This window comes from Gopherus evgoodei, chromosome 2 (genome assembly GCF_007399415.2).
Source record: "Gopherus evgoodei ecotype Sinaloan lineage chromosome 2, rGopEvg1_v1.p, whole genome shotgun sequence".
Lineage (NCBI taxonomy): Eukaryota > Metazoa > Chordata > Testudines > Testudinidae > Gopherus > Gopherus evgoodei.
In genome coordinates, this window is record NC_044323.1 from 237613185 (window position 1) to 237625862 (window position 12678).

Here is a 12678-nt window from a genome sequence, read left to right on the forward strand (position 1 = left end):
TAAGAACACTCATCCCTCTCTCTGGGAAACTCGGCTCCAACACCTGCCTCATATTTTTGTTCAGTCCAAGAGCTATAACAGACTATAAACAAATGTTTAAGGTAAAAGTTCCTTCTTCCTCAGTGTGCTTTTCTCTTACCTTTACCTTTGCATAATGGCTTTAAAGTGGTGTATTAGACAGTAACAAGAAGACATATTCCATTTTCAGACTGAAAGCCAATAAATGCTCATGAATTTTTTAGTTGAGACACACTTCAAGATGCCACTGGGAAGACTATGTAATAAACACATTAGGCTGAAAATGGGCGGCAGCAGCTCTTTAACACACACTGTAACAATCAAAGAAATGGCTAACATTCATGTTCTGTGTTACAGACGGATATTTAAGAGCACATTCTTTAGCTTTCACCTGAATCCTGAAAGGTAAAAAACTTCTTTTCAGTTATTCAAAACTTCAGCTCTGACAAAACCAAGTATCACAGTGCTGGCAGCTTTAAACAATGATTCCAAGCAAGCAAAATAAAAAAAACAATAAAATAATAATAAATTGTATAATTTAACACCAACAATATAAAATGGCTTCTACTTTCTGTATTCCCATAGGCTAAATCTCTTAATATATCCAGTCACTGAGCTGCTTACATATGAGACTACGTCAGCCAGCTCTAATATGCCCAGGAATAGCAAGACTAGGCTTTAATAAGACAATAGAGAGTAACATGTCACAGGAAGAAAGTTACATTCTCTGCATAACATACACGATTTCTGTTGTTACTACGCTAACTCTGTCTTAAAGATACAAAACCCTTTTTTGATCAAAACATTATTCTCAATAAGATGATGTTAAAGACTATTAAAAAGGGAGTCTATACCCTAATATTGCTCATGATTCTGGATCAAAACTTCAGGATCAGAATTCTACTATCTGACGTATCCTGGGAACCATTTCAGTTTCTCATCATTCAAATGATAAAAATTAAATCTCAGTTCCATAGTAATAACTGCTGAGATGCCAGGGGCAAAAAACAGATTTGTATGTGTACAAAGCACTCTTAACCACACAGTTTGTGACAGTTGTAACCCTATTTAAAAACCAAATGTACAAACAAACACATCCTTCTAGACTGCAGCACACATGGTGAATATCAAGCCACAGCTACAGAGACCGTATTAAGCCTGCAAATATTTTCATTGGAAAGAAAAAAAAAATCCTTAAACAGATGTCTTAGGAAATTAGGTGTTTTCTTCTCTAAAGTGTCACTAATGCTAATATTTTTAATCATTAGAATCATTTTGCAGCACAATATTTAAGAGCCACTAAAACTTTTTTTTGAACAACAAAGGCAGATAGATGAGACAAAGGCAGATAGATGAGACAAAATTAACACTGTATTATTGGGAAAAAGTGTGTGTTTAAATCGACATCCTTCAACTTGAAATGTAGTCAACTTTAAAAGTGTGCTAAGCATATTTAAAATACTTCAATTGCCACTGAGAACCCCATGCCAGATTTTACAGGTTTACAACCACATTTGCCTGTTTTAAAAACATTTTTTGTCTCTTCAGTTGATGTTTGAAAAAAATAACACAACAGGGGGAGAAATCGGATGGATTACACAGCGTGAACAGCGGAACTGACCATACACTAAATGCTATCAAATAAAATTGCAAAACAGAGAAAAGTAGATTTTCCATTTTAACTCTTTCACTTATAGTAATTTTGAGGTTTACCTATTGCATTAGTAGGCTAATAGATTTCAAAATGTGATTTTTAAGATGACATTCGCTGATTGTTAGAAAGAAATGTATGACTGGTCAGCCTATGAGAGAAACACAGGAATTTCACTTGTGACGTACCTCCCAAAACCATGGGTATACCTACACTACATGTTTTTTTAACTCAAGTTAACTTGAGTTAATTGGCGCTGAGTTAACTAACTTATTTGTACATACTTGTCTGGAGTTATTCACTTCAGCTGAAATCCGTTCTACACACAGAAAGCCCAAGGTGGAATACTGAAGGGTTAAGGAGGAGAAAACCCACTTGTTACCCTATGGCAGTAAGCCGGGCAGCCTGATGGGCACGAATAGTAGTCACAGCCCTGCTGAGCCAGTTGTATGGGATGTCATGGTTCTATGCATCTTTGGATCCCATAGCCCGGGGTGGGCAAACTATGGCCCGCAGGCCGAATCCGGCTCACAAGCCTTTTTAAGCCAGCCCGCAATTTCCTTCTGGGGAGTGGGATCGAGGGCCGGACCATGCGGCTCCTGGAAGCCGCAGCATGGCCCCACTCTGGCTCCTACACACTCCAATAGTCCCCTCCTGTGCTCCAATGGGAGCTGCAGGGGTGGTCCCTGCAGATGGGGAGGCGTGCAGAACCGCCTGGCCGCGCCTCTGCAGAGGAGATGGAGAAGAGACATGCCACTGCTTCCAGGAGCCGTTTGAGGTAAGTGCCACTCGAAGCCTGCACCCCTGAGACTCTCCCCATGCCCCAACCTCCTGCCCCAGCCCTCATCCCCCTGCCGCTCACCAAACCCCTCGATCCCAGCCCGGAACACCCTCCTGCAATCCAAACCTCTCATCTTCAGCCTCACTGCAGAGCCTGCACACCCAGATGGAACCTGCACCCCTTCTCGCACCCCTGCCCCAGCCTGATCCCCCTCCCACCGTCTGAACCCCTTGGTCCCAGCCCAGAGCACCCACTCCAAACTCCTCATCCCCAGCCCCACCCAGAGCCCACACCCTCAACCAGAGCCCTTACCCCCTCCGACATCCCAACCCCAATTTTGTGAGCATTCATGGCCCACCATACTATTTCTATTCCCTGATGTAGCCCTCAGGCCAAAAGGTTTTCCCACCCCCGACATAGCCCCACTCCCATTACAGATGTCTATACCCTTGTACGTAAGTGCCGGTGCAGAGATGCTGTCTGAAGCTCCTAATGGATGCACAGGCAACCCTGCATAGTCGTTCCGCTCATGGACTCCCCAGTCAGCTCCTATGGCAGGTTTAAGAAGTGCAGAATGCCTTGAGCAAACCCCCCACATGAGATTAATTTCTCCCTTTTTGCATACCGCTTTTAATAAATTCCAGCCTGGCCACAAAAAAAACAAAAACAAACCAAAAACACTCCCTAGTAGCAATATTGGTTATTACATTTTGTAACAGCATGTGTGGTTAGTATGTTCTTTGCTTACATTTATAAAATATATCAACTTGATTTAATATTGCTAATGCAATGTCTAGCTGGATCCTAGGGCAGTCCCAGGGCCGCCCAGAGGATTCAGAGGGCCTGGGGCAAAGCAATTTCGGGGGCTTCTTCCATAAAAAAGTAGCAGCAATACTATAGAATACTATATTCTTGTGGGGGGCCTCTGCAAGACCCGGGACAAATTGCCCCACTTGCCCCCCGTTGCAGCCCTGGGCAGTCCCAATAACAGGCTTTAGACCCCTTCATTTCAAATTCTGATTGCAGAGTATATAGCAAAAGTTCTAATGTTCAGGAACTGTACATACCATGTGATCTAAATAAAACAACATCTTTTACCATTTTTATCACTGAGAGTTAATAACCCATCAAACAAAATATTCTCTCTCTGTGTCTCACACACATCATTCCAAAGTATGTAGAGTTGTCCATTCTCACACACAGGATTTTATTGTGCACGTCCTCATAGTATTAAAAGCCCAATTCATGAAAACATCCTTATTCAGAGACACCTTAACACATGTTTAACTTTAAGGACATGCTTAAACCCCACTGAAATCCATGGGATTGCCATGAAAATCAATTAAATATTTGCTTCGATTAAAGTCTCTTCTTCTAGCTATATGAATGGCTCTGATGAGAGTGACTCACTTAGGCCCCAACTCAGGAAAGCACTTACACATATGTTTACATCTATTCTATTTAGGAAGGTATCAGAGGGGTAGCCGTGTTAGTCTGGATCTGTAAAAAGCGACAAAGCATCCTGTGGCACCTTGTGGACTAACAGAAGTATTGGAGCATAAGCCTTCGTGAGTGAATACCCACTTCGTCAGACGCTGCATCTGACAAAGGGGGTATTTACCCATGAAGTACCCATCTGACAAAGGGGGTATTTACCCATGAAGTACCCATCAACGATTTAGATGTTGGCATAGAAAGTACGCTTATTAAGTTTGCCGACGATATCAAACTGGGAGAGATTGCAACTGCTTTAGAAGACAGGGTCAAAATTCAAAATGATCTGGACAAATTGGAGAAATGGTCTGAGGTAAACAGGATGAAGTTCAATAAAGATAAATGCAAAGTGCTCCACTTAGGAAAGAACAATCAGTTTCACACATACAGAATGGGAAGAGACTGTCTAGGAAGGAGTATGGCAGAAAGAGATCTAGTGGACCACGAGCTTAATATGAGTCAACAGTGTGATACTGTTGCAAAAAAAAAACAAACGTGATTCTGGGATGCATTAACAGGTGTGTTGTAAACAAGACACGAGAAGTCATTCTTCCGCTTTACTCTGCGCTGGTTAGGCCTCTACTGGAGTATTTTGTTCAGTTCTGGGCACCGCATTTAAAGAAAGATGTAGAGAAATTGGAGAGGGTCCAGAGAGGAGCAACAAGAATGATTAAAGGTCTTGAGAACATGACCTATGAAGGAAGGCTGAAACAATTGGGTTTGTTTAGTTTGGAAAAGAGAAGACTGAGAGGGGACATGATAGCAGCTTTCAAGTATCTAAAAGGGTGTCATCAGGAGGAGGGAGAAAACTTGTTCACCTTAGCCTCCAATGATAGAAAAAGAAGCAATGGGCTTAAACTGCAGCAAGGGAGATTTAGGTTGGACATTAGAAAAAACTGTCAGGGTAGTTAAACACTGGAATAGATTGCCTAGGGAAGTTGTGGAATCTCCATCTCTGGAGATATTTAAGAGTAGGTTAGATAAATGTCTATTAGGGATGGTCTAGACAGTATTTGGTCCTGCCGTGAGGGCAGGGGACTAGACTCGATGACCTCTCGAGATCCCTTCCAGTCCTAGAGTCTATGAAAGCTTATGCTCCAATACTTCTGTTAGTCTATAAGGTGCCACAGGACTCTTTGTCTATTTAGGAAGGGCACTTAAGCACCTAACTTTAAATACATGTTTAAGCCCCAAAAGCTTTCAAAGAGACTTCAGTGAGACTTAAGCTCATGCTTAGTCAGACATGCGCTTAAGTGCTGTCCTGAATCAAGGCCAACGTGAGTCACCCACAATCACTGCCATCCATACAGATGGGAGAAGAAACAAAATCTTGAGAGAAAACAACAACTTGTTCAGAATTACACTGTTAAAGAAATAGAGATCCCAAACATTGTGTAAAATAGACACTAAAAACCATGCCCTTCATTTTTTTCAAGTTTCAAGCAATGCAAAATTAAAATTAGAACACAATCATAACTTGGGCACACATTTGAAATAATCTGTAAGAACCACTCTCATCCATTATAGCATGTATGGCCTGGCGAGCAGTACACTGTCTTGGTAATTATTAAAACCAACACTACTAAATGTTAATTGCAGATCCATAAACAAGCATTCAAAACCACAAGCCATTCAAACGTGGAACAAAATTGTGTACCCCTACAACTTGCGCCCTGCATGGATACAAAATTTGTATCCATATCCGATCTGCAATCTGGTCCATGGACGTAAAACAGATATCCAAACATTTACAGGGCTCTAGATACAAAATTTGTATCTGCATTCGATCCACAAAAATGGTCCACAACTATCTGAATCAGCAGATGCGGATATCTGCAGATATAAAGCGGCTATCTGTGGATTTGCAGGGCTCTACACACAACAATGCGCAACCAAGGAAGAGATTTTAGGATGATGGTAGGCTTGGTAGTGAAATAAATAAAAACATGCCTATACATGCACACTGTTTGGCCTGTCCCAAAACAAAGAATTTTATCAGTTCCTTCCTAGAGCACAGTTGAACATTTAAAAATACATATTGCAGGAACTTCTTCAGTCAATAGCCATTTTTGGAATGGGGGGAAAACTTTAGCTAAGTTAACATTTGAAAATAGTCACTATATTTGGAGAGGATATTTTTAAAAATACACTAAGACTTATTTTTAATATCTACAAACAATATGAGATAAAAAAATATAATGCTTCGTAGAAATCCGTATTATAATTCAATTCTTGTCAGAGGCATCTACAACATTACATATGCACTTTGTTATAGGCTGTATAAATACAAATACATAACATAACTTATACCAAAGATCCTTGAGGCAACTTCTTTTAAGCATTTATGAAGTATCAGGTAAAAAAAGTAACAATAAAAATTAATAATGCAGCTGTATGTTAGACCCTACTGGAATCTGTGACCATTTTTAAATGTCTATTAGTTTATAAAACTGATCTTAAGTGTGAATGTGTACAGTAGACATAAATGATTTCAAGGAGGCCTTTCGAAGTCTCTTACATCAATCTGTCTTCATACTCTTTCACAAGAATAGAATTTGCTATACCGCAGCAGCACCAATAACAAAAGGAAAGTTCAACTATCATTTTTGAAAGATCTAATGTCAAAACTCTGTCATCTGAATGTATTTTTTAAAATTTTGTATCCATTAGTAAGGAACACAAACCTGTGAATATAAGTCTCCTATTTACAGGGATACAGAGCATGAGCAAACACAACGTTCCATAGGCTTTACTATACCACTCCCATTGACACAAAAAAAAAACCCATCCCACCTGTTTTTTTAACATGAAAAACAATAGTCACATCTACCAAAAACTGTCAGTGAATTTGTGCTGTACTTTTAATGTTCAGAAAAAAAAGAGTTAAATTAGCAATGGTGTGTGGGGGGGGGGGACACTCCAAATTCTTTTTAAAAGGAAATGCTAGACTAGAAGTCTGGATTACGCTGCTTGAGAGAGTATTAAATGCATAATATTTGTGACCAGTTGTGATTAAAGGCTTTGAGTAGTTTCAGAAGGACACAGACACAGGCACAGACACACACCAGGTAATTATATTACTATACAGTTCTCACAGAAGCTTTTACTAGCCTTGCTTTAGACAGCTGCTTGATCAGAACAATTTGTGGACCAATTGTTATTTGAAATGACAAATCCACTGAAGAGCTCAGTCTCTGTTGTCACATACCTTGTCTCTTCTATGAGGGTGTACAAAGAGGAAATGAAACTGGAATGGTGAGTACAAGGGTACAGTAAAGCACACACAAGATTTAAATCCCTCAACATAAAATAGTTTTGATTTTGTTTTTTTTAAAAGATCAATTTCCCTCTGACATTTCCACATGCTTGTTCCCTCTTTGATTCTTCTGTACATTACCCAAGCTGTTATCTGGTTATCCACTAGGTTAACCACAATCTCATAACAGATAAGTGAAGACATAGCCCATTGCTGGAAATGGGATGTACCCCAGGACATTTTTACTTATAATTTTCAGAGGGTAAAACTTTACCTCCCAATAATAGAAAAGTGCAAGCCAATGAAGCCTTCTCTCTAGCTCTGGCACCACAAAGTGTCCATGAATAAGACAAACTAAAGAAGAGCCTATACAGTAAGATGACTCCAGGCGGATTTCCTGGCAGGTACAGTAACAATCACTTTATGCATTTTCTTTTTCATGTGTCTTCAGTCACCTCATATCAGATCCTTAAGTCTGGCTCAAACTTCCATAATTTGTGGATTATTCATTTATTAATGAAGTTGGCTACAACTACCAACATTGCTGTCACACCTCTCCCTTCTTTTCTTCATATGATAAATGGATGCTAAAAATAATCCCCTCAACCTGACATGATCAGACATGACTATAACATTTGCTATTAATTATTGTGGCTTGAAACTCTGGGTTCCAGAAGGATTTTCAAAAAAGTTATTTAGCTTGTTTAGACACTGCAAAATTTTTGTTTTTCAGGCAGTCCTCGGACTTACAACATCATTGGCCCCTGAAAATCACTTCTTAAATCGAAAACATTATAACTTGAATTTCCCATAGGAACAATGTTGGATCAAGCATTGTAAAGTGGAAAAAGGATGTCAATTTATAAACATAATTGCCGTTTGTCGTAACTCGAACGTTGTAAAGTCAAGGACTGCCTGCATAAGAGATTTTTGGGAGTAATTTTTTCCTTCCTCAAATATAAGCAAGAGGATTATCTAGAAGAGATAATAGAATAAGGAATGGAGGAAAGAAACATCAAGTGAACATTGTAAGGTAAAACTCTTTAACTGTGCTTATAGTGTGATTTTTGAAGCATAACATCTATAGTGGACAATGGACTAAACAAAATTCCTCTGGCCAAGAAAGAATACCCGAAGTTTCAAATAGTCCACATACAGTAGTTATTTCTGTAAGAAATAGGAGGACTTATTATAGGATTGCCAACAGCCCCATATTATAAGGAATATCCCTTATTTAAATAAAATATTGCTAGTCCCGTACTAAATCAGCACAGGACACCTTTTATCCCATATTTCAACCAGGGTACTGCTGTTGGTTGGCAATTGGACCTGATACACAATGTTGCAATGCCACTCAAATTTGGCCCAGCCACCCCTTTCTCATGCCTAAGTGGCCCCTGGATTTCTGGGTATTTGAGTTACAGTGTTGGCAATCCTACAAAGTCCTATCAAACAAATAAAGCAAAATGAACTTTGCCAGCACCCGAAATATACTGCTTATTCAAGAAGCTTCTTTTATTCTAATTATTTCCGTTTGTTTAATATTCCCAAAAGGGTATCACACAATTAAAATTAGACCTGGCCAATTCCAACATGAAAACAATCAAATATATTTGTTTATAGGAAGTAGGTACTAAATCATCAGTATGCACAGCAGAGCCTATACTATATCTTATTAGAGCTAATGAAATAAGGAAACAAACAACACAACAAGTATACAGGAAGTTTTATTGTTCTTGCAGCTTTTACATTTGCTTCTGTGAACATGACAGGCTCACCAGGCCTCAAATCAGTCATGCCACCGGTCCACTTGGCAGAACGTAGGTATGCTGCAATTAAAATATTCAGGCTTAAACAAAAGAGAACAAGCAAATAAACAATGGTCACTTGGTTCCATTTCTGTGTCCTGTCATCATGTAATAAAATATCTTCAAACACACACTATATTTTTTAAATAATAAATAATAATAATAAAAAACACATGTTCCTTCTGTTTCTGTCTCAAAGTAGCATGAGTTTTAAAAAATTCCGAAGTAAAATAAACAAAATCAATTCTTGTATGTATATAATTAATTATTAAAAAGATTATAAGCATTACAACCATCACTATCATTTCAATATGTATCCTGGATCGCACACTTTTAGGACATTGCCAACTGGTACTGCAGTAATGCTCTGTTACGACTACCTTTGTCATCCTGCCCTTAAAAGGAAAAACATATTGCAGAAGTTCAGTTTAGTTTTCCTGTGACTACTGATCATTAATTTTATTTTACCATTTTTGGGGGGGGCGAGGAGGCAGGGTAGGATTATTACTATTCTTTATTGTTAAACTTCAACAATATTCCCAGTGCTGTACAAGACAAAAACAGACAATCTCTGGTTCAAAGAGCTTTCAAAAAGGGCCACTGTCTTCACCATCTAAGGGTTCTGTACTAGCTATCCTTTTCAGAGAAAATTTTGAGTGTTGTACCCTGCAAGGTTATGAGAAAGGTAGAACACTATACTGCCGAGATAGTTAATGGCATCAGCATGTACAACTCTAGACAAATACACAGTGAAGATTAACTGAATGTCATTCTGCAACCTGGATCATATAACTACAAAGAAAACAAGAAAGGTTAGAGAACAGAGAAAGTTATATAACAAAAGCAACATGAAATTCATTAATGTTACAGTATGTTTCACCTGTTTTAGGCCTTGGTAAGGAAAAAAAAGTCACTATTATTATTACTACAGATTCTCAGTCTAATTCGCACCCTCCTTTTTTTTTCCCTGTGACCTGTGCATAGGCATTACCAGGTAGTTTTGAACAATGAATAATAATTACTGCAATGGAAAAATAATATATTATACTTGGGCTCCACCTTCTCCTTGGGAATGGGATATATATAGGTGGGTTTGTATATTTTTCTGGGCATTAGCAAAATCCTTACAAGAAATATTTTCTCTGTACTGTATGTTATTATATTTAGCCACATAAGCTCATACAACAGTCACAAGACAACTGCAAGTCACCTGTAGTAATTAATGGAGGCAACAAATAAATCACTGAGAAATCTGTTCAGAAAATCCCTATTTGCTACAGAGGAAAATTAATTCAAAACTGTCATGATTAAAATTAAAAAAAAAAACACTCCCCCCCGCACACAGGTGCCCTCGAGAATATTACCAAATATGAAGTCACAGCACTTCAGAAACACACCTTGTAATCTTCCACAGCCTTTGCAGTTCAAGGTAGATCTCACCAGTTTTTCTGTGCCTTTAGATAGGGATGTAAATAAAATCCCCATCCATCACACTTGCTTTTTCAATTAACGAAAAAAAAAAAAAAGAAGACAATTAGCAGTAAATTTATTGCCTTAGAATAACAGCCCTCCATTAACCCAAACCAACATTATGTCTTGATGTAAACCAAAGCACATGCTGAGTGAGGACCTGCACACACAGTAGCTTATCTCCTCTGTCATCTGCTTCTAATGACAGCTGACAAACTAGCCAGGCTAATCCTCTTCTAGCTGCTGATCAGATAGATCCCCCTTTGACAATCCAGCATGGTGGAGCACTCGAAAATTCCTCCTGCTTCTGTTCTTTCTACTGCTGCTCTAAAAGGCAGTTTCCTTTTCATTGAGATAATAGCCTTTTCTGCAGTCACATGACTCAGAAGCTACATTAGGAGAGCTTTATGATAATAGACTGAATAAGCCCCCTCCTCCATTCTCCTGCTTTTAAGGGTATGTCTCAAAAAACCCCAAACAAAAAAACAACCACCCCCACTTGAAATAATTTGCATCATTTTATCATTCTACCATATTAAAGAGAAACATACACAATGTATACTTTCTGTACTAAAAATAATTAATGAAAATATTCTGATGCACAATTCTCTCTTCACTAGGGAACACACACTGGTCACAAACACTTCACATGAAATGAAACTGAATAACTAAGCAGGATATTTAGCAGGTCAAATTTACTCTCTTTTTCCCTATGCAATTTTCATTTAAATTTAACTGCAATGAATATTTTTTTTCTTAGCAACATTTTATGGATTAATTTACTGTATTATAAAACACAGAAAACTACAAGCAACTAACAAATCGGAGTTCATCTCTGATGCTTTCTTTCATTTTTTAGACCCATCCCTTCCTTTCATGGAAAAAGCCTCCAACTTTATCTTAATTTACATAGCACCCAGAATAAGCAATTTATGTTTTAAAAAAAAAATTACATATATTCCAAGAGACAGCATCAGTTTCAGAATTCCCTGACTTCCTGAAATCGCAGGTTCAAATCCTAGAAGTTCAGCACCACACCCATAAAGAGTTTTCCCACTTATTAAAGGTATGGTGGTCTAAATTCAAAGGTGTGTATATGATATACACACAGAGAGCCAATTCAAAGCTATATAATACAGTTCCTAAAATATTATTAGACAAATAGAGAAAAATGCTCCCATGAAACTTTAAAAGCAATAATCTATCTTTTCTGCATGGAAATTAAAGATCACTTCAAATATAGCACTTGTTGTAAAGAGATGATATCCCTACAACCTTGCTCTAGTCCACCCCAAAGCTACTGTGCAGTACAACACAGTGTATTGGTTGGTGATCACCTTCCACCCTCGAAGTGGCTGAATTTCAGTGCTGGTGTAAATGTATATAGTTTGGTCAGAAAAGATGCTATGTAAAGTATTACTGGAGTTTTGCAGCACACAGTTGGACTATTTTATGACTCACATCTAATCTTTCTAAATTCTTGGGGGAGGAAGGGGAACACCAAAGAGTATTTCCCCCCTTTCTCTTCTATATGTCATATTATTCCAACTTATCCTCCTTAGATAGGCACATGTGTCAGAATCAGAGCTTAAGGCCAGAAGGGACCACCAGATCATGTAATCTGATCTCCTGTATATCACAAGACACCAACATCACCCCACACACTAAACCCAAGCACCAAAATTAGACCAAAGTATTACAGCCCATAGGAGACTAAACTGTTATGTGCCACAGAGAATAGGAGGGACTCAGGTACACCAGTGCTCGAGGCTCCCTCAGTGGCACGAAAAGAATTAAGTGAGATATACTACGATAATCCTGGCACACGCTGCAGAGGAAAATTATAAAAAAAAACAACCAAGGCTGCTGCCAATCTGACCTCTGGGAAAATCCCTTCAGGACCCCACATATGGCAATCAACTAGACACTGAGCATGTGAGCAAGAACCAGACAGCCAAACACCTGGGAGAAAGAATGCTCTGTACCACTTCTAAGCCTTGGCCCTTCCCGTCCAATGTCCCATCTCTTGCTGTGGCCATCCCTGATGCTTCAGAGGAAGGAAATAAAGCAAAACAAAAACAGAATACATGGGAGGAGGGAGGGAGCTTCCTGCCCTGTGCAGGTGGCCAGCCGAAATAGCTTTTACAGACATAAAAGACAAACTGGAAGTGAGCCCCAGCGCTGCTGAGCCCCGCCTCCT

At 38.9% G+C, this 12678-nt stretch overlaps 1 protein-coding gene across 8 annotated transcripts in view; it reads right to left on the reverse strand.

Moving 5' to 3' along the window:
* The window catches only part of NCOA2 (nuclear receptor coactivator 2), a 260761-nt gene that overhangs the window by 131814 nt on the left and 116269 nt on the right, over positions 1-12678 (reverse strand). Inside the window, exon 3 of one of the 8 annotated variants that reach the window (XM_030553253.1) lies at positions 10406-10505. The exons of the other annotated variants lie outside the window; for them this stretch is intronic. The gene's annotated coding sequence lies outside the window, so the exon portion shown is untranslated. The remainder of the gene's footprint in view (positions 1-10405; positions 10506-12678) is intronic. 8 annotated transcript variants of the gene reach the window in all.